Source organism: Pan paniscus, chromosome 6 (assembly GCF_029289425.2).
Source record: "Pan paniscus chromosome 6, NHGRI_mPanPan1-v2.0_pri, whole genome shotgun sequence".
Taxonomy (NCBI): domain Eukaryota; kingdom Metazoa; phylum Chordata; class Mammalia; order Primates; family Hominidae; genus Pan; species Pan paniscus.
Window position 1 is genome coordinate 106,556,239 of NC_073255.2, and position 21,420 is coordinate 106,577,658.

Sequence of the window (21,420 nt, forward strand, 5' to 3'; positions counted from 1 at the left end):
GCTAAAGGGAGCTCTAAATCTTGAAACAAATCCTCACAATACACCAAAACAGAATCTCTTTAAAGCATATATTTTATATGACCTATAAAATAAAAATACAATGAAAAAAAGGTATTCAGGCAACAAATAGCACAATGAATAGAATAGTACCTCACATATCAATACTGACATTGAATGTAAATGGACTAAATGCTCTACTTAAAAGATACAGAATGGCAGAATGATTCAGAACTGATCAACCAAGTATCTGCTGTCTTCAAAAGAGTCACCTGACACATAAGGACTCACATAAACTTAAGGTAAAGGGGTGAAAAAAGGTGTCCCATGCAAATGGACAGTCAAAGTGAGCAGGAGTAGCTATTCTTATATCAGAACAAACAAACTTTAAAGCAACAGCAGTTAAAAAAGTCAAAGAGGGACATTATATAATGATAAAGGGACTAGTCCAACAGGAAAATGTCTTCATCCTAATTATATATGCATCTAACACTGGAGCTCCCAAATTTATACAACAATTACTACTAGACCTAAGAAATAAGATAGATGGCAACACAATAATAGTGGGGGACTTCAATACTCTATAGACAGCACTAGACAGTCATCAAGACAGAAAGTCAACAAAGAAACAAGACAGAAAGTCAACAAAGAAACAAACTATACCCTAGAATAAATGGACTTAACAGATATTTACAGAACATTCTACTCAACAACTGCAGAATATACATTTTATTCATCAGCATATGTAACATTCTCCAAGATAGACCATATGATAGACCACAAAACAAGTCTCAACAAATTTAAGAATATCGAAATTATATCAAGTACTCTCTCAGACCAGAGTGGAATAAAGTTGGAAATCAACTCCAAAAGGAACCCTCAAAATCATATAAATACATGGAAATTAAATAATCTGCTTCTGACTGATTGTTAGGTAAACAATGAAATCAAGATGGAAATTAAAAACTTCTTTGAACTGAAAAATAATAGTGACACAACCTATAAAAACCTCTGGGATACAGCAAAAGTGGTGCTAAGAAGAAATTTCATAGTCTTAAATACATCAAAAAGTCTGAAAGAGCACAAACAGACAATCTCAAGTCACACCTGAAGGAACTAGAGAAATAAGAACAAACCAAATCCAAACCCAGCAGAAGAGAAGAAATAACCAAGATCAGAGCAGACCTAAATGAAGTTGAAACAAAAAAAATTCAAAAGATAAATGAAACGATAAACCTGTTCTTTGAAAAGATAAAATTGTTAGACCATTAGCAAGATGGACCAAGAAGGCAGAAGATCCAAATAAGCTCAATTACAAATGAAATGGGAGATATTACAACCCATAACACAGAATTACAAAAGATAATTCAAGGCTACTATGAACACCTTTATGCACATAACCTAGAAAACCAAGAGGGGGTGGATAAATTTCTGGAAATATACAACCTTCCTAGATTGAGCCAGCAGGAAACAGAAACTCCAAACAGACCAATAACAAGCAGCAAGATTGAAATGGTAATTAGAAAGTTACCAAAAAAAAAAGTTCAGGACCAGCAGGATTCACAGCTGACATCTATCAGACATTCAAAAAGAATTGGTACCAATGCTATTGATACTATTCCAAAAGATAGAGAAAGAGGGAATTCTCCCTAAATCATTCTGTGAAGCCAGTATCACCCTAATAGCAAAACCAGGAAAGGACGTAACAACAACAACAAAAAAACCACCACCACCAACAACAACGAAAAACAACTATACACCAATATCCCTGATGAACATAGATGCAAAAATCTTCAATAAAATACTAGCTGACTGAATCCGACAGCATGTCAAAAAGATAATCCACCATGATCAAGTGGGTTTCATACCAGGGATGCAGGGATGGTTTAACATCAGCAAGTCAATAAATGTGATACACCATATAAACAGCATTAAAAACAAAAATCACATGATCACCTCAGTAGACACAGAAAAAAGCATTTGACAAAATCCAGCGTCCCTTTGTGATTAAAACCCTCAGCAAAATTGGCATAGAAGGGACATAACTTAAGGCAATAAAGACCATCTGTGACAATCCCACAGCCAACATTATACTGAATAGGGAAAAATTGAAAGCATTTCCCCTGAAAACTGGAACAAGACAAGTATGCCCACTTTCACCACTTCTATTCAACATAGTATCGGAAGTCCTAGCCAGAGCAATCAGACAAGAGAAAGAAATAAAGGGCATTTGAATTGGTAATGAGGAAGTCAAAGTGTTGCCATTTGCTGATGACATGACTGTATATCTAGAAAACCCTAAAGACTCATCCAAAAAGCTCCTAGAGCTGGTAAATGAATTCAGCAAAGTTTCAGGATACAAAATTAATGTACACAAATCAGTAGCTCTGCAATAAGCCAACAGCGACCAAGCTGAGACTCAAATCAATAACTCAACCCTTTTTACAATAGCTGCAAAAAGTGAAAATAAAAATCAAATACTTAGAAATAAACTTAACCAAGGAGGTGAAAGGCATCTACAAGAAAAAACACAAAACACTGCTGAAAGAAATCATAGATGATACAAACAAATGGAAACACATCCTATGCTCATGGATGGGTAGAATCAATATTGTGAAAATGATCATACTGCCAAAAGCAATCTACAAATTCAATGCAATTCCCATCAAAATACCACTATCATTCTTCACAGAACTAGAAAAAACGATCCTAAAATTCACATGGAACCAAAAAAGAGCCTACGTTGCCAAAGCAAGACTAAGCAAAATTAAAAAAAAAAAAAGCAAACAACAACAAATATGGAGGCATTACATCACCTGACTTCAAACTATACTATAAAGCATAGTCACCAAAACAGCATGATACTGGTATAAAAATAGGCATATAGACCAATGGAACAGAATAGAGAATCCAGAAATAAAGCCAAATACAGTTAACTGATCTTTGACAAAGCAAATAAACACATAAACTTGGGAGAAGAAACCCTATTCAACAAATGGTTCTGGGATAATTGGCAAGTCACATGTAGAAGAATGAAACTGGATCTTCATCTTTCACCCTATACGAAAACCAACTTAAGGTGGATCAAAGACTTAAGTCTAAGTCCTGAAACCATAAAAATTCTAGAAGATAACATTGGAAAAACCCTTTTAGACATTAGCTTAGGCAAAGACTTTATGATCAAGAACCCAAAAGCAAATGCAACAAATACCTAAAGATAAATAGGTGGGACTTAATTAAACTGAAATGCTTCTGCACAGCAAAATAAATAATTAGCAGAGTAAACAGACATTCCTCAGAGTGGGAGAAAATCTTCACAATCTATACATCCAACAAAGGACTAATACTCAGAATCTACAAGGAACTCAAACAAATCAAGAAGAAAAAAACAAACAATCTCATCAAAAAGTGGGCCGAGGACAAGACTACACCATCCTCAAAAAAAGATATACAAGTGGCCAACAAACATATGAAAAAATGCTCAACATCACTAATTATCAGGGAAATGCAAATCAAAACCACAATGCAATACCACCTTATTCCTGTGAGAATGGCCATAATTTAAAAATTAAAAAAAAAATAGATGTTGGCATGGATGTGATGAAAAGGGAACACTTTTTTTTTTCTTTGAGACAGAGTCTCGCTCTGTTACCAGGCTAGAGTGCAGTGGCACAATCTCAGCTCACTGCAACCTCTGCCTCCCTGGTTCAAGCAATTCTCCTGCCTTAGCCTCCTGAGTAGCTGGGATTACAGGCATGTGTCACCACACTCAGCTAATTTTTGTATTATTTGTAGAGACGGGGTTTCACCATGTTGGCCAGGATGGTCTCGATGCCCTGATCTCGTGATCCACCGGCCTTGGCCTCCCAAAGTGTTGGGATTACGGGTGTGAAAAGGGAACACTTTTACACTAATGGTGGGAATATAAACAATCACCATAGAAAACTGTGTGGAGATTCTTTAAAGAGCTAAAGACCATTTGATCCAGCAATCCCACTCCTGGGTATCTACCCAGAGGAAAAGAAATCATTATATGAAAAAACACTTGCTTATGCATGTTTATAGCAACACAATTTGCAATTGCAAAAATATGGAACCAGCCCAAATGTCCATCAATCAACAAGTGGATAAAGAAAATATGGTGTATATATTTACCATGGAATACTGCTCAGCCATAAAAAGGAACAAAATAATGTCATTCACATCAACCTGGATGGAATTGGAGACCATTACTCCAAGTGAAGTAACTCAGGAATGGAAAACCAAATATTGTACGTTCTCACTCATAAGTGAGAACTATGCTATGAGGACACAAAAGCATAAGAATGATACAATGGACTTTAGGGACTCGGGGGAAAGGGTGGGAAGGGGTTGTGGGTTAAAAGACTACACATTGGGCACAGTGTTTACTGCTCAGGTGATGGGTGCACCAAAATCTCAGAAATCGCCACTAAATAACTTATTCAGGTAACCAAACACCACCTGTTCCCCAAAAACCTATTGAAATAAATAAAAAAATTTTAAAAAGAATACCTTTATTGGTCTCACATTGTAAGTAAACATGGTTCAATTACAGAGCACCTCTGTGAGAAGCATCTGTAATGACCCCAAGAATTGTTCCCTTGTAAGAGAGGAGGCTGAAATATTAATCCAGTGGCCACCTTCCCCATTGTTCAATATTAACACTGAATTGTTAACTCTTCCTTACTTCTGGGCCTCATTCTGGAGTAGGTGAGGCAGAGAGTAGAAAGCCCTACCAAGAAAACTTGAGGTGGGATGATGGCATTAGTCTGAGATCTCAGGGCACATTCTACCCCAGCAACAGCTGAAATCAGAGATGGAGAGAGTATGAGGTGAGACAGCAAGGGTGGCTGCTATAGGCCCATAGGTTCAGGCCCACCAAGCTGCCATCTGTGACAGAAGCAAGTCATAATTCTTCAAAATAGTACTTCAAATTGAAATGGTTGGACTATCTTGACTTTTTAACATAATAAGTGAAGTCACACACAACTGAGGGGAGAGTGTGGGCATGAGTTAGTGATTAGTAAATAGAATACTAAGTAACAAGGAAAAAAGAAAATTATTAACTCTGAGGAAAAAATTTATTAAGCAATAATGAGAAATTGTCATAGTTTCTTACATGCCTCAGTGAATATCACTTACAAGGCAATAATGATATACATTTTGAATACTGAGCTAAAAAATTATGATACATTGAGTATGCAATTAGGGGTGGAGGGTGAAAGAATGAGGTGTCAATAGACAGTGACTAAAAATTTTAAAGTTAAGAAGTAACAACATAAATATATCATTTAGAAATGTTGAATACATCAGGAATATTTTCATGTTTCTGCATGGTCAAGGCTTTCTGAACAATGGAAGTTGACGTGTGATAAAGATAATGTCTTTTTTTTCCCTGCCCTCTCCATTTGCTCTTTACACCCTAACTACTTGTCTGCTTCACTGTGAAGCCATCTGCTGCCACTCAAAGGGTAACAGGGTAACAAAACCTTTCTTGTCTCCCCCAGAGCCTAATGCTTATGTTTGAGAGTAGAGATCTTTTCCTGCACCTGCCAAAAAGGCATGCTCTTGTGCTCTCTCTCTCTTTCTGGAGAAGAGGAGGAATGAACATGACAGCTCCTATATAATATCCCATTTTTATAATTTCAGGGGTCCTCTACTGTAACACAGATCTCCCGGATGTGCAAGTGACATTCTCCATCTTCTTTTCACCTAGTGTGTGAATAATGGGGTGTGAAGAAAGAAAGCAAAATATTCTGTAAGTAAATAATAGGTTTGCCTCTGATGCAGAAAACTAATATTTACTGTTATAATAAAATAAGTACATATAGATATATAAAAGGTTATCAGAATTATATATTGAAGTATCACCTAAAATGATTGAATTTTGTTGTTTCAAGATTGGGAAACAGAGATGAAGTAATTCAGAAAATGGTTTCTTATGATAAGCCTTACATATCTATTTGACTCTGGAGACTATGTACCTGTGTAACTTTGATAAAAATAAACACTAATTTAAATGTTTAAATGACTACCAATAAACTCCATTATCACAAAAGAAAAGTAGCTCTTTAGCATTATCTAGCTGACCTTGCAATTTGCAGTAGTGTAATATTTCTGTATTACAGTTTGATTTTACTTTTACTGCATTGTTTGCTATACTCTTACTAAAAAAGTGTTAGCCTACATTATGCACTTGTTGCTTCACAAATGAATTCAAGAGCTATATGGTTAAAGGAGCTGGGCTCACATTGTAATTATTTAAGTTTGGCCACAAATGGCCTTCAAAGAATGCCTTGGGATTTTTTCATTTTCTCTGGGTCAATACCTTTCCTCTCCAGGACCTTTTGCTATAAGTGTAATTGCAGTTTATCAAGGCAGTTAGTCATACACAAAAGTTTTCTGAGATGCCAGTTTGAGAAGGTCTGCACAGTAGTTTTCCAGCTGCTATCAGCCATATAACTTGGCGACACAAAGGTTTTATCCTTGTCCCACATTTTTTCTCCTTAACCTTGAACAGTATTTCTTTGTGTATTACAGTTATCTCAATAGCTTTTGTGGAAAAATAGATGAAAATGGTCTACGAAGCTGTTAATATATTTTGATATTCACATGAAATTTGCCATTTCAAAGATGGAGAATGCTAAACAATAATGAGTAATGTAAATTTCCAAAATTTGTTGCATTAGATCCGAACTTATTACCCATACAAAATCTATTGTTTCTTGCATAAATGCTATTTTTTTCTGTAATAAAGATATTTGATAGACTATCTTGGAGATTTTGAAGGCTAAAGTTTTGGAAAGTTCCCTTTAGTGATAGATTATTATCTTCCCATAATTTAATAATATTTTATTTTATTTTTCAACAAATTTAGTTGACTTTTATTTGAAATTCATGAATTGATGCAGGCTCCATTCTACAAAGTAGAATGAGAGTTCCCACTGGGCAATGGCAGAACAGTGGGTTTTGTAAGGTGGGAACAGGGAAGAACAACAGAAAGAAAAAGCTGTCCTGGTGCAGTGGCTCACGCCTGTAATCCTAGCACTTTGGGAGGCCGAAGCGGGTGGATTTCCTGAGTTCAGGAGTGAGACCAGCCCGGGCAACACGGTGAAACCCCGTCTCTATGAAAATACAAAAAATTAGCCGGATGTGGCGGCATGTGCCTGTAGTCCCAGCTACTTGGGAGGCTGAGGCAGAGAATTGCTTGAATCTGGGAGGCGGAGGTTGCAGTGAGCCCAGATGGTGCCACTGCACTCCAGCCTGGGCAACAGAGCAAGACGCCTTCTCCACAAAAAAATAAATAAATAAATAAATACATTTTAAAAACTGACTTGTTAACATCAAGTCAGGTTACTTCAGGTTAGTTTTTTGTAAGAACTAAAGCAGAGGAATCTTCCATATTATGCTGACTCATGTCGACCGGAATATCCTGTTTTCAAAGAAAAATTGGTATCTTGGGGGTCTATCTGCTTTTCCAGTTTGATTATTTGGCAATAAGCCTGAGTGACTCCATATCAGTTTAGTTTGGTCTGCTGAGGTCCAGTTCAGGAGCTCAGACTAAAACAATTGCTTCTCAGGATTTTTGTTTAACAATCATTATGTGAACTTACTAATTTATCTGCCATTGTAAATGTTCTAATTTTTTTTTTCCAGCTTGTCATTTGCCTTTCTAGTTCTGTTTTTCCTATCTTCCCTACATTAACAGCAGAGTTGGCTCTTTTCTATAGTTTTTATTTTTATGTTTTTCTCTTTTTATGTATTTCTTTATTTTATTGCTCCCTGACTGGCCTGGGCACTCATAGGCCACCTTGTAGTTAAGAAACCAGGATCCATGAGAGAAGAAAGGTTGCCCAGGTCCCTACCTCAAGAAAGTGTGGGAGCCAGAATGGAAACCCAGTCCCATGTAGGGAAGAGCCTGCAAGGGTCTTTCTCAGGTCAGGTGCCTAGGCCAGAGACAGTCCAGAAGAGGCCTGAGAAGTGAAGAGGAGGGTTCAAGGGGCTGTTAAAACTCACAAGGGCCATGGAAGAGCAAGCCAACAGAGGACTACTGCCCACTCCCGCTGCCGGGCAGCTCTGTTCTCATACCTTCTTCTGGCATTGGCAATGGGATGTCCAGAACCTCCCCTCACTCAATAGATCCCTCACAGTGACCACGGTACACTGTACTGTGGGACTTTGCCTTCCAGGAGCTCACAGGTTGTTGGAAAATCCTATAGCCCTCTTCAGTTTAGACTATCATTTTAGGAAGGTAAGTGGCAATGGGTGTGCAGGAACTGCAGTTGTAGGCCCCAAAGAATTCTACTGATGAACGCTGGAGGCTTTTGGCATCAGAGCCTGAAGCACTGATGTAGTCTGGTGTTGGACTTCAGGCTGTGTGGCCAGGGCATGAGAACCAGGAGCCCATCTCCACCCCCACCCCACTACCAATCCTTGCATCAGACAAATGGGGAGAACAGATAGACTACATGCTCATTTCCATGTCAGTTACATGCTCAACAGTCACATGCTCAATTTCTAAATGTGTCGGCTCTTTCCTAACTTCCCAGATTGATAAGGTGATGCAGAGGATGAAACATGTGACAAACTATATTAGTCAGGGTTCTCTTAGAGGAACAGAACTACATATATATATATATATATATATATGTACAGGAGTTTGGCCGGGCATGGTGGTCACACCTATAATCCCAGCATTTTGGGAAGCCAAGGCGGGCAGATCACCTGATGTCAAGTGATCTGACCTCATGGAGAAACCCCGTCTCTACTAAAAATACAAAATTATCCAGGTGTGGTGGCTCATGCCTGTAATCCCAGCTACTCGGGAGGCTGAGACTCACTTGAACCCAGGAGGCAGAGGTTGTGGTGAGCTGAGATCATGCCACTGCACTCCAGCCTGGGCAACAAGAGTGAAACTCAGTCTAAAAAACAAAACAAAACAAAACAAACAAACAAACGAACAAAGGCTGGGCGCAGTAATCCCAGCACTTTGGGAGGCTGAGGTGGGTAGATCACGAGGTCAGGAGTTCGAAACCAGCCTGGCAAACATGGTGAAACCCCGACTCTACTAAAGAAAAAAATACAAAAATTAGCTGGGCGTGATGGAGCGCACCTGTAATCCCAGCTATTTGGGAGGCTGAGGCAGGTGAATCACTTGAATCTGGGAGGCGGAGGTTGCAGTGAACTAACATTGCACCACTGCACTCCAGCCTGGGCGACAGAGCGAGACTCCCCCTCAAAAAAAAAAAAATGGTGGGGAGTTTATTAAGTATTAATTTGCACAATCACAAGGTCCCACAATAGGCTCTCTGCAACCTGAGGAGCAAAGAGAGCCAGTCCAAGTCCCCAAACTGAAAACTTGGAGTCCAATGTTTGAAGGCAGGAAGCATCCAGCACAGGAGAAAGATGTAGGCTGGATAGCTAGGCCCGTCTCTCCTTTTCACATTTTCTGCCTGCTTTATATTTGCTGGCAGCTGATTAGATTGAGCCCACCAGATTAAGGGTGGATCTGCCTTCCCCAGCCCACTGACTCAAGTGTTAATCTCTTTTGGCAACACCCTCACAGACACACCTAGAATCAATTCTTTGTGTCCTTCAGTCGAGTTGTTGACACTCAGTATTAACCACCAGGCAAGCACTTCTGTGGACAAGCAGCACTGCACTTGGCTTCTGGTTTTAGACTGTGCTGAGCCATTTGTCTCCCTAATTTCATCTCTAACTTACACCACATACTTATTCAGTAACCCCAAAGGTGTAGTATCCCCCCAAAATGAGAGGGGTGTTTATTTCTGGGACCATGAGGGATCACTGTCCGCCTTTCCTCCTTGAGTGAATCACCTCTGTGCTGGCGTGCCCCCTTCCTCCGTCCTCCTTCTTTCTTTCTTTTAGCATGGCTGGGCAAATGTTAGAGTGGGGAGAAACACTATGTGCTAGACCCTGTGAACTCTTAGACAGAAGACATGAATTTCTTTCTTTCGAAGGCAGGAAGCATCCAGCATGGGAGAAAGATGTAGGGTGGGTAGGAATTTTACTGTGGAGTTTGCTGCTAGGCCCATACAAGGTGAGTTACAAGGAGGGGATTGTTTCAGGAAAATGCCTAGGGACAGGTGCAGGTTCAGCTTCCATAAAGAACCCCATTTGGCTGGACACAGGGAAAAGAAGCCTGGATAAAGCTGGAGATGCAAGGTCGGATCAGGGAGCAGCACAAAAGCCAGGCTGGGGGAAGTCATCACTATGCACAGAAAAGAGAAGAATCCGTTATGGGGACACAGAAATGGCTAGAATAGAACTGATTGTGGTTTACTGATTACAAAATAATACATTTCTACGAAACAGTCCTCATCCTGCCAAGCCCCTCTCTCTAGCAGCCTTTGTACATTGTAAACGCGCCATGTTTATTTGGTTAATAAACAGAAGGACACCCGAATCCTTTTTTCTCCCATCTAAGAAAAATCCCAAAGTCCTGTGCACCCTGAGGCCCTTCCATTCTGACAACTTCATTTCCCTGGAAAGTGTGTCTGGAGGCCCTTCCACTATAAAGTATACAAATCTTGATATTCCTCTTCAATTTTCATAATGTGAACACTACAGATGAGTGCAGGACACAGACTTAGGTGATTTCCACGGGTTTGCCTTGCAGCTCCCCCAGAGGTGCAGATCCTGCAGCAGGTGCTCCGGGGCCTCCCGAGCCAGTTGGGTTAGAGAGGAAGAGAAGGAAAATGCTCCTAGCGCTTAGCAGGGCCCTGCACAACGGCTGCGCAGCGGCCAGGAAAGCGGCCGAGAGGCGGGATGCGGCCAAAGCTGCTGGGGCGGTGGCGGAGAGGGCTGCTTTCAGGTCCCCGCACACCCTACCCGGGCGCCTTCCCTGGCTGCCAGACCCACAATGGCTGCAGCTCTGCGGTGACAGGCCGCGGCCTAGGTCCCCACAGGGGCCTGCCCCATGCCGGGAGCAGGCCAGGTGCCCCGGGAGGAACTTGAGGCCCAGCACTGACAGCTTCTAGCTGTGGAAAGGGCTGGTGGCAAGCGGGACCTGGAAGCAGCGCTGAGCTGAAGGGCGGAAAGAGACGTTTGCGTAAGGCTGGCCTGGCACACTGGCTACCATCTCCAGGTCAAGGTGGTGGTGGCCGGGGCATTTGGGCCCGGGACACCAGCGTGCCCTCAGAGGAGAGCTTGGCCCCAAGCCTCCTCTGATTCCCAGGAGAAGTTGCCCACATTGCTCTGAACCCCTGGGAATCTGTGCTGGCAGGAGTAGTCAGGGGCCAGCAACCCGAGCTGACCGGGGAGTGGGATCGGGGCCTGCGCCCAGGCTGCCTCCACACTGGGGCTTCCCTGGCTTCTCTTTGGTATCCGAGCTCTCTGGTTCTGAAACCAAACCTGGATTCATGGCTTGGGAATCTGTGTTTTCTGGCCAGTTCTTCTATGACAGTAATATCAGGATAAGCATCCCTTTGGAAGGCCTCAATTAGAATGTGTTTAGATATTTGTCAAATTCAGTCCTCCTGCTCCTCTGGCCTTGCTCAGGTGTGTCAAGCCATGATCTGAGCTCACTGTCCACTGGAAGCCTCAGTGGAAATCAATATTTTAAATATTTGCCTGGCATCGTGGCTCACGCCTGTAATCCCAGCACTTTGGGAGGCCAAGGCAGGTGGATCACCTGAGGTCAGGAGTTCGAGACCAGCCTGGTCGAACATGGTGAAACCCCATCTCTACTAAAAATACAAAAATTAGCTTGGCGTGGTGGTGGGCGGCTGTAATCCCAGCTACTGGGGAGGCTGAAGCAGGAGAATAGCTTGAACCTGGGAGGTGGAGGTTGCAGTGAGTCCAGATAGCACCACTGCACTCCAGCCTGAGCAACACGGTGAATCCGTGTATATAACCAACCACTTTTAGAGGGGAGGCACTTCATAACTAACCATTCCACACTTATGTCACTTTTGAGATAGGAGAATGTAAGGTGAATAATTAGCATCCTTTTTACTTACATAAGAAACAGTGGCCTGGATAAATGTATATTACAGAGTACCAAGACAGAGCAGACCTTTACATTATACAACTTCACTCTTCCTTGACATGAAAATGCAATTTGGACATTTCTATGTACATTTTTCACCCATTATTTGGTGAAAACCCAGCTAATCCTATTGATTCTCAGGTCCCCTTTCCAGATACTTATAGGCAATGTAGAATATAATAAAAATTTCTCAATAATATTGATTTATAGTATGTATTATTTAATTAGTATTCATTCAAATAACAATTTATCAAAAGTTAATATTCAATTTAATTCCATGTACTATGGTTTATTTGATATTTATGTTAAAGTAATATTTATATTACAATTAAACATTAGTTATATGTACTTAATACTTATTTTTAATTCAGGATGCCTGGTTGGGTGTTATGTATGTCTTTGATGAGAATATATTCTAGGTAAAGCTAAACCTTAAACTTTATCTCCATATTTCCAAAATCATGAGTGCAAATCAACATATTATTATAAGGTTTATGAATCAAGTTGATCCCTTAATTTTAGAATTTAAATATTTTGAAACTAAAAAATAACAGAGTGTACTCCCAAGTTTAATTTCTCATTAATAAAGAACTAAAACTGCTGATGGATGTAAAAACAAATTTACATCCATCAGTTAGCAATCATCCTGCAAGTAATATATTTGGTAAAACTTCAACAAAACTGCTCTAAATGTGAAATGGAAATAGTTTTGTTATAGGTTCATATATTTCAGCTCTAATCCCAATATCTCAGAATCTAAACTTATTTGGAAATAGGGTTTTTGAAGATGTAATTAGTTAAGTTTGGATGAGGGTATACTAGTAAGATGTGGTCCTAATTCAATATGACCACTATTCTTACAAAAAACGGGACGATTTGGACACAGAAAAGCACATAGGGAAAGTGCCATGTGAAGACAGACAGAGACTGGGGATGCTAAAGATTGCCAGCCTACCACCAGAAGCCCTCAGAAGGAGCCAAGCCTTCTGACTTCTTGATCTCACACTTCTAGTCTTCAGAACTGTAAAATAATGCATATCTGTTGTGTAAACCACTCAGTTTGTAGTATTTGTGATACAATAGCTCTAGCAAATACATATAGCCTTTTATAAAATTGTATTTTAGAAGGCATATGGTTTTCCTCAGTTAAATGTAGAAAAACTTTATTTTCATATATAAAATTAGGTTTGAGATTATCAGTGAAATAAATACATCTCTAATTTCCACAGTCTTTTTTAGTGATACCAAAAACTAAAACTGCCAAGCAAAATTCTTTGTAGTTCAGCTTTTCTGAGGGTCCTCCCTGTCTTCCTACTCATTACTCTTTTGTAACCTGTTCTGATCTTTATTTCGCTATCTTAATTTCAGGTGCCCAGTACTACATTGTATCCTTAATTTAAAAAGAAATCACAACAAAAACCCTCAATTTGTCAACAAATTTTACAAGAGCATATATTAGAATGGGTGTTCAATTGTGTTTCCTCTCTTAAAATTTAGGACTTAAAAATTATTTTTACCTCTTTGTGGAAAGGAAAACTTTGTTCCCACTTAATGTAGATTCAGTTGTGCTAGAGAAGTTAATAAAAAAAAGAAAACTTGATATCAGGATATTGTAAGACCCTGAAATCACACCTACACTATCTGCAACTCTGAAATATGAGGTTAGAGATAATGATATAAGTATTGTTTTTCTAGCATGTTATAAATCATTCTACAAAGAGTAGTCATGTGGTAATAAAATGAATACTTTCTAGTGAAAATTTTATATTTTTTTGTTCTCAATATATGATTTAGTTCTTTTTAAATCTCTTTTGCATACATGCCCTTCTAGAATATCCAAAATCATTTCTTGTTATCAGAGTGTTTTAGTATAAGGTACAATCTGTTATTAGCTTGTATCTTTGAGCAGAAACAAATTAAAAAATATCCTAAACTCTAAAGGGATACTTCATTCTTAATATTGTTAAGTAAAATGCTACCGTAGCTATGAAAATCTTCATATTATTTTTAAATTAAAGTAACCAATTTTATTCTCAGAGACTTAATATACTTACTAGAAATTAAGTTATTTCAAATACTTACATGTATTTTAGGGTAAATATTACGTAGAAACTTATCTGCAAAGAGTACTTTGTAATTTTTCACAATGCTTGATTTACAACAGCTGAAACAGCTGAAAAGCAAAGATAAAGCAGAATCACTAAAGGCAGCTAGGGAAAAAGAAACACTACACAGGAAGAATGAAAGATAAGAATTGTAGAAGAGTTATTGTCAAAAACTGCACAATTCAGAAAAGCAATGAAGTGACATCTTTAAAGTATCAAAAAAAGTAATCCTAGAAATTTATTCACAGTGAAAATATCTTTCAAGAGTAAAGTCTAAATGAAGATTTGTTTTTCAGAAAAAAACCAACAGGTACGTGCATTTATTGCCAATGGACCAATGCTACAAGGTATGATCAAGGAAGTTTTCCAGGCAAAAGGATTATGAGACCAGATACAAACTTGAATTTACCACAAAAATAAAGAGCTCTAGAAATGGTAAAAATGAATATAAACATTTTCCCTAATTTTCAGTGTCTCTAAACTATAAATAAATATTTAAAACAAAAATAATAGTGTATTGTGATATTTATAGGCAAAATAAAATGCATAATAGTAGTACAATGAATTTGAGGCAAGAATTGAAAGGATACAGTTGTAAAGCTCTAACATTATTCATATTAAAAGATAGATTGTGATAAAACCAAGATATAAATTGTAAACCTTAATGCAACTGTTTTAACAATGAAGTATTATTAATAAGACAGTAGTAAAAATAAAATGGCATCATAACAAACATTCAATTAATACAAAAGCAGGCAGTAAAAAGAAAAAAGTGAATAAAGAATATACAATACAAGTATAGAAGAACAAACAATATAATAGATTTTAACCCTGCCATATTAATAATTATATTAAGTGTAAATGATCAATAAAATATAAAAATCAATAAAAATATAGAGATTGTCATAATGTGTTAAAAAAGCAAGACCTAACTATAGTCTGTCTATAAAAACCACATTTTATTTTATTTTATTTTTTGTTTTTGAGATGAAGTCTCTCTCTGTCACCCAGGCTGGAGTGCAGTGATGCGATCTCAGTTCACTGCAACTTCTGCCTCCTGGTTCAAGTGATTCTCCTGCCTCAGCCTCTTGAATAGCTGGGATTACAGGCACCCACCACCATGCCCAGCTAATTTTTGTATTTTTAGTAGAGATGGGGTTTCACCATGTTGGCCAGGCTGGTCTAGAACTCCTGACCTCAAGTGATCTGCTGGCCTCGGCTTCCCAGAGTGCTGAGATTACAGGTGAGTGCCACTGCATGTGGCCTAAAAGCCACGTTTTAAATATAAATATATTGCTAAGTTAAAAATCATAAGTATGCACAAAGACAATGGTAGCTTTTCCCTATATTCTTGTCTTTCAGTATTTCATTCCAACATTTTCTATATGTTAATAAGATAGAAAATAAGATGAACAAATTAAGTTATGGAAAAAAACTACTTCTAAACCTAATTAGCATACAGAGAATGCCTACATTCTTAATAGCTGTAAGATGTTTTAGTGTGTGGTCTCTTACACAGTTGTCGCACTCCAACCCCACCGCAAGACATTTCTGGAAAGAAAACACAGACCTAGAAAACCTACAGAAAAGAGATAAAGAAATAAACAATGAGGCATAAGGTCTAAAATCTCTGCCAGAAAAACTAAGTCCACTCTTTTCTAAAAATACTAAAATAATGTCCAGGTAAGACAGAGCATGAGCCACAGAAAAGATATTTAAGAGTTTCACAACTTAAAGAAGCAGAATTTAAAACACATAGCTTCTTTGGAGGAGAAAGAAACCATAAAGAAGGCACCTCTGGCCAATGGGATAGTGAATTAAATGAAAGAGGACATTTTTGAATCCCACAAGACAAAAGGGGAACACAAAACTAGATAATTCACAATCCCATTGCCTATCATAAAAGCAAACAAACAAAACCATTGAAGTTTTCGAGTTTTGAAATACTGTGAGACAGGAGTATCATTAAATTAAAAATCTTGTAAAACACTGTAATACCACACATAAAAAAATAGATAAGAGAAGATTAACAGATTCAAAATGAGCTTTTGAAAGAAATCTGAAAACAAAATTCAACACATATTAACTGAGGAAATTTTCCCTCAGACTAATAACCATGAAGCAGAAGAAAACTCCAAGTCAAAACTATAAATGGAATGAGATAGTCTCACAAGTAAATGAAGATTTGAAAAAATAATCTAAATCAGAAATTCAAAATCTGAGGCTAGACATGGAAAAAACCAGTAAAAATTAAAAGAAAGTTGATTGAATTCAAAAAAGAAATGGAATTAAAAGACAAAATTAACATAGAAATGAAGGATGGATTTTAAGATGCCCATGAGAGAATTGATTTTAAAAAATTAAATAAGGAGCATTGAAGAAAAACAGAAAAATAATTAAGAGAATAAAAATGAGTGAAGAAGTGAATATGATACAAAGATAGAAAGAGAAGGAATAATATGTGTATTATTGCAATCCCTGAACAAAACAGAGTGAAAAGCAAAACTTTAGACATTAGACATTAGAAAATAACTATTAACAAAAACATTGGAAAATAATATTTGAAATTATAATCACAGAAAACTTCCCAGACATTTAATAAAAAGTTTGAACCTAAAAATGGGAAGACCCCACTGGGTACTTGGGAAAATACAGTTTATGAGAAAATTTAGTTTATCATTAACCCAGACTGATAAACTTTAAGACATATTCGATAAACTTTAAGACATATTCTAATAACCATTAGGTTTCAGAGTTAAAAGAAAAATTCTCATGACCTCATGGCCTAAATAAACAAACATATAACTTGCAGTGACAGATATATTGGACTGACATTGGACTTTTGATAACCCAATTTTAAAGCAGTACTTTAAAAAAATGCTCAATGAGAAAAAATAGTGTAAATTAAGTATTTGATATTCAGCCAAACTGTCCCTCCAGAACCAAGCAAGACTACAGGAAAATAGATAATAACAAACAAGAACTTAGGTAAATTTGTATGCAGTAACCTTCTTGGGTAATCTATTAGAATATGAACTTTATATTTTTAATAACATCATTTAAAAGAAGCCTGGGACCATTTTCGGAAAATTCTTTTTAATTCAAACATTCCAAGCATATTGAACTAATGGAAAATTTAATTTCCTGAGAAATGTATGCACCAATATTGGTGGATGTACTTGAGAAAAATAGTTAACACTATATTCCCAATAGGGTTTTTTCTTTATTTGGGAAACATTAATAAATTAATAAATTTATTCTGGGGATTAAAGGGACTTGAAACCTTCAAAGGGAAATTCACCAAGAATCTTGAAAATTATTCAAGTATAAATGAGTATGGAGGGGAAAATTATGAGGCATAAAACACCTGTCCTCAACAGGTAAAACTAATCAGATAAGAAGTTTAAAAATTTACTATTTGGAAAACAATAACTTGGCATCAAATCAGTGTGGCTAAAGGATTAACCAAGGAGATCTCTATAAAACAAACAAAAACTCTTAAACAGAAATAGTACTTCTTGAAAAACAAAACTACAATATTCAGACCAAATTTGATTTGTACCTCCTCCAAGCTTGAAGGTTTGTAAAGAAAGCTGGTGCCTTATGTCATCCCAGATTTGCAACCAGGTAGCACCATGAAAACATGCTGACTTAGTAGTTAAAACTTCTGCTCCATCAAATGATGGCAGTAATCCCACACCCCGAAAATACAAAGACACAAGGAGTATTATCTTTATTAATTTGCAGATATTAATCTGCAAACCATTTGATTGTGAATCAGACTTCCCTGAGTTTCCAGAATGCTTTCAGGTTCAATTCTGTGTTCAACTAGGGGCATTTTTCACTTTTTAGTATCTGGTCAAGTTCTAATCTTTGTTCTTTCCCCCTGGAAAAAAAAATGCAGTTTATTGAAAATTAGAGCCAATTATGTTATTGCATTTTTCGAAAATATATCTAAGAGACCTTGGAATTATTATAAATTTTTTTGTCCCTTAACCTGGAAACATTTTTGATTAGCCTATGAGGTGGTGATACTTTTCCTATAACTGAATACATTTCTGTTTGTTTACATATTTTAAAAATTCAATTATATCCCTGACTATCCCCACTTGTATATTTAGCATTGGTATTACTTCATTGAGGAGGAACAATTTATGTGTTCCCTGACTTGGTAGCTTGCCATACCTTAGGGAATCCTCTCAATATTTTTTTCCTATGTCTGTGTCTGAAGTTGAAAATCCCAAGCAATTTTATGTCCTTACATACTGCTAACTATCCACCTCTGCCCAATACAATGACATCTATATTGTCCCACATCTCTGGTTTTACTTCAAAGACACTTCTATAACCAGAGTATATGGGACAAGTGGCTTGAATAGGGCAGAGAACAATATTGAGTATCTAAGAGTCAGATGTTGTGATGGACATTTTAAACCTGCCATCTAATTTCATCTTATTATTTCACGGAAGAAAACATTGTGTCTCAAAGAGGTTAGGTAAGCTTTCCAAGACAAATTCAAGCTTATCTTAATCCAAAGCCAAGTAGTGCAAGAACATGATATGAGAAAAAGCAAGAACATTCTGAATGCTCTTTTAAATTATTTTTAAATCTGGTTAACCCAGCCTTTCCTATTCTTGTGATCTTTGACATTAGAGACTTTGAGAGAGTGTTGAGGGTGGTGGGTAACTAGGTATAGAATTATCAGTTCCATTTGGAAGATTGCAAAATAACAATATTACTAATTACGAAGTGAGAAAGGAAAAGAGTCTTTGTGAACATTCATCTTTCCTTCAGAAATATAGTATCCTAACCACATTGAATTTTTCCTTCCTAACCATCTCTAAAAACTATTATCTGAACTAAAAATCTCAGCACTAATCTAGTTAAAATATGTGTTTGTCTTGTTTTACCAGAAAAGTTCTTTGAAGGCAGCAGTCTTGATATATACAGTCATGCACCATATAGCAACGTTTTAATCAATGACAAACTGCGTATCTGACAGTGGTCCCATAAGATTATATTATATTTTTACTATACATTCTCCATGTTTAGATATGTTTAGACACACAGATACTTACCATTGTGTTTTAATTGCCTACAGTATTCACTAGAATATGCTGTACAGGTTTGTAGCCTAGGGGCAATAGTCTATAGCATATATCCAAGGCGTGTAGTAGGCTATACCATCTAGGTTTTGGGAAGTACACTCTATGATACATGTGTAATAATGAAATTGCCTAAGGATACATTTCTCAGAACCTATACATGTTGTTAAGTGACACATGACTGTATATTTCTTTAGTATGCTCCAATTCCCAAATGGAGGTTAATCTCATAGAATTGAGTTTTGTTGAACCAACCTGTCCCAGGTTTCAACCCTTGTTGTGATTTTCCTAACCTTCTACTTTCTCTGTTGTGAGCTGCAGCAACATTTTATAGAGTTGTTATTTTACTGAGCTGTTTCTCTGGAAGCAGTTGTAATGTCTGTGGGGATAATGTACCACTTTCCTTTTTAGAGGAGCACTGAGAAATCCAGAGAAGCTTTTGGAAGGTATTGACACCGCTCAAAAGGAAACATTTTAAAATGAAAACTAGACACTTGACAATTAAAATTTTTCATGATATGACTCTGTTTTGTCATGAACCTTGAGGTTTCTGAGATGTTACCCATCTCATTCATGTATGTCTGTACCTACTTATATGTCTATCTGAATACTGCAGAAACACAAGGCATTTGGGTAGAGAAAAGCATTCTATATTGATGCTCACAACCACATCAACAGTAACATTGTTGCATTGGTCCCTCACACCTAGACCTATAGGCAACATGATGAGTTCTCATGAAAACTTTCCAGGCAAGTGGTTAAGTTTCACTGGTAGAGGAGAGATGATAACAGAAACAGCAATGGATTTATCAGCTTTCACTCTTCCCTTCTGAAAGATGGGATAGATAGGATCCTGGATTGCACTCACTGTTTTTAATATGTAAATACACCTTTCCAAGGAACAAGTAAGCCCTAGTGTCTATGGCTTTTATGACCTAAACATATCCCCAGGGTTTGGGCTTCATCATTTTGAAATGTAAATTCCTAGGAAGACAGTCTTCTTGACATCTTGATTGCTTAACCTAAGGGCCTAATCTAGGCTGTAACCAATTGTTCCTGTAGGAGAGAGAAGAGAAGTTTTATCATACTCTTGGATCAGCATGATTAACTCAACAAATGACTGCAGATCTAATCCTCATAATATGTGGATAGTTAAATGTTTCTAGGGGAAGGGAAAGCAAACATTATTTTTATGTTGTATACATTTATGTGTCTCAGGTGGCTCAAAATTTTTACAGGAGAAATCTAGGGAAGTTTTATTTCCCCACATGATCTCACCATCCTCTCAATATTGTCACTCAGGGCTGCCCTTCATATACAGCATGTTTGACCAATGGGACTATTCTCTGGACATTTTATATGTTTCAGGAATTTTCACTCCAACTTTGCTTATGATATTTCCTCTGTCCAGAATATCCTTCTCAGTTCCATGGGTCCTAATCCTACCAGATACTTCAATACACAACTCAAATACTTTCTCTTCAATGGATTATGCCAGATTATTCAGCTGGATACCTTCTCTTCCTTCTTTGAAACATCATCTCATAGTCTGGTCCTCTTTTATGGTATTTAATTATATTCTATTTTGGATTATTACTATTTAGATATTAGGTACTTTCCCTGATAGATTTTATACTGACTTGAAGCCAGGTTTATGATTCTGATTTAAGGTAGTATTGAATATTATATATATGTTTTCCAGATGAAGATGTCTCATTTATTTATTCATTTTTTCCCATGGCCTAGCATGTCTGTCCTTAACATCATAGGAACCTGATCTTTCTACTGGAAGGTAAGTTGTTTCATTTGGGAAGACATGTTAATTTAGGTAACAAATTCTTACTTTATCACAGGCTAAGAGCTACACTTCATAGAAGTAAGTACACAGCATCTGCATTCATAGAATGGTGGCTATGACCACCATCATGCATGTACTTCTAATAATATTTCTTATGTCAAAATCTCCTTGAAGCCATTTTAGAAACTTATTTATGTCCCATACTTAATACAATGCAAGTATATTAATTGATATGATATTAATATACTTAATATAATTACTGACATACTGAATTATATAGTTCCATGAATATTGCATGAATAAATAAAGTTTGGCTTATTGCTATTATTACCTTATGAATCACTTGTAACAACATTATCAATCATTTTTAGGGGAACTAAACA

The 21,420-nt window shown here is 37.2% G+C and overlaps 1 long non-coding RNA gene across 1 annotated transcript in view; it reads left to right on the top strand.

Annotated features, from left to right (window-relative positions):
* LOC129398176 (uncharacterized) overlaps positions 1-21,420 on the top strand; it is a 526,729-nt gene that overhangs the window by 457,764 nt on the left and 47,545 nt on the right. Inside the window, exons 5-6 of the long non-coding RNA XR_010112769.1 lie at positions 5,668-5,776; positions 20,986-21,031. This is a non-coding gene — a long non-coding RNA (uncharacterized LOC129398176). The remainder of the gene's footprint in view (positions 1-5,667; positions 5,777-20,985; positions 21,032-21,420) is intronic.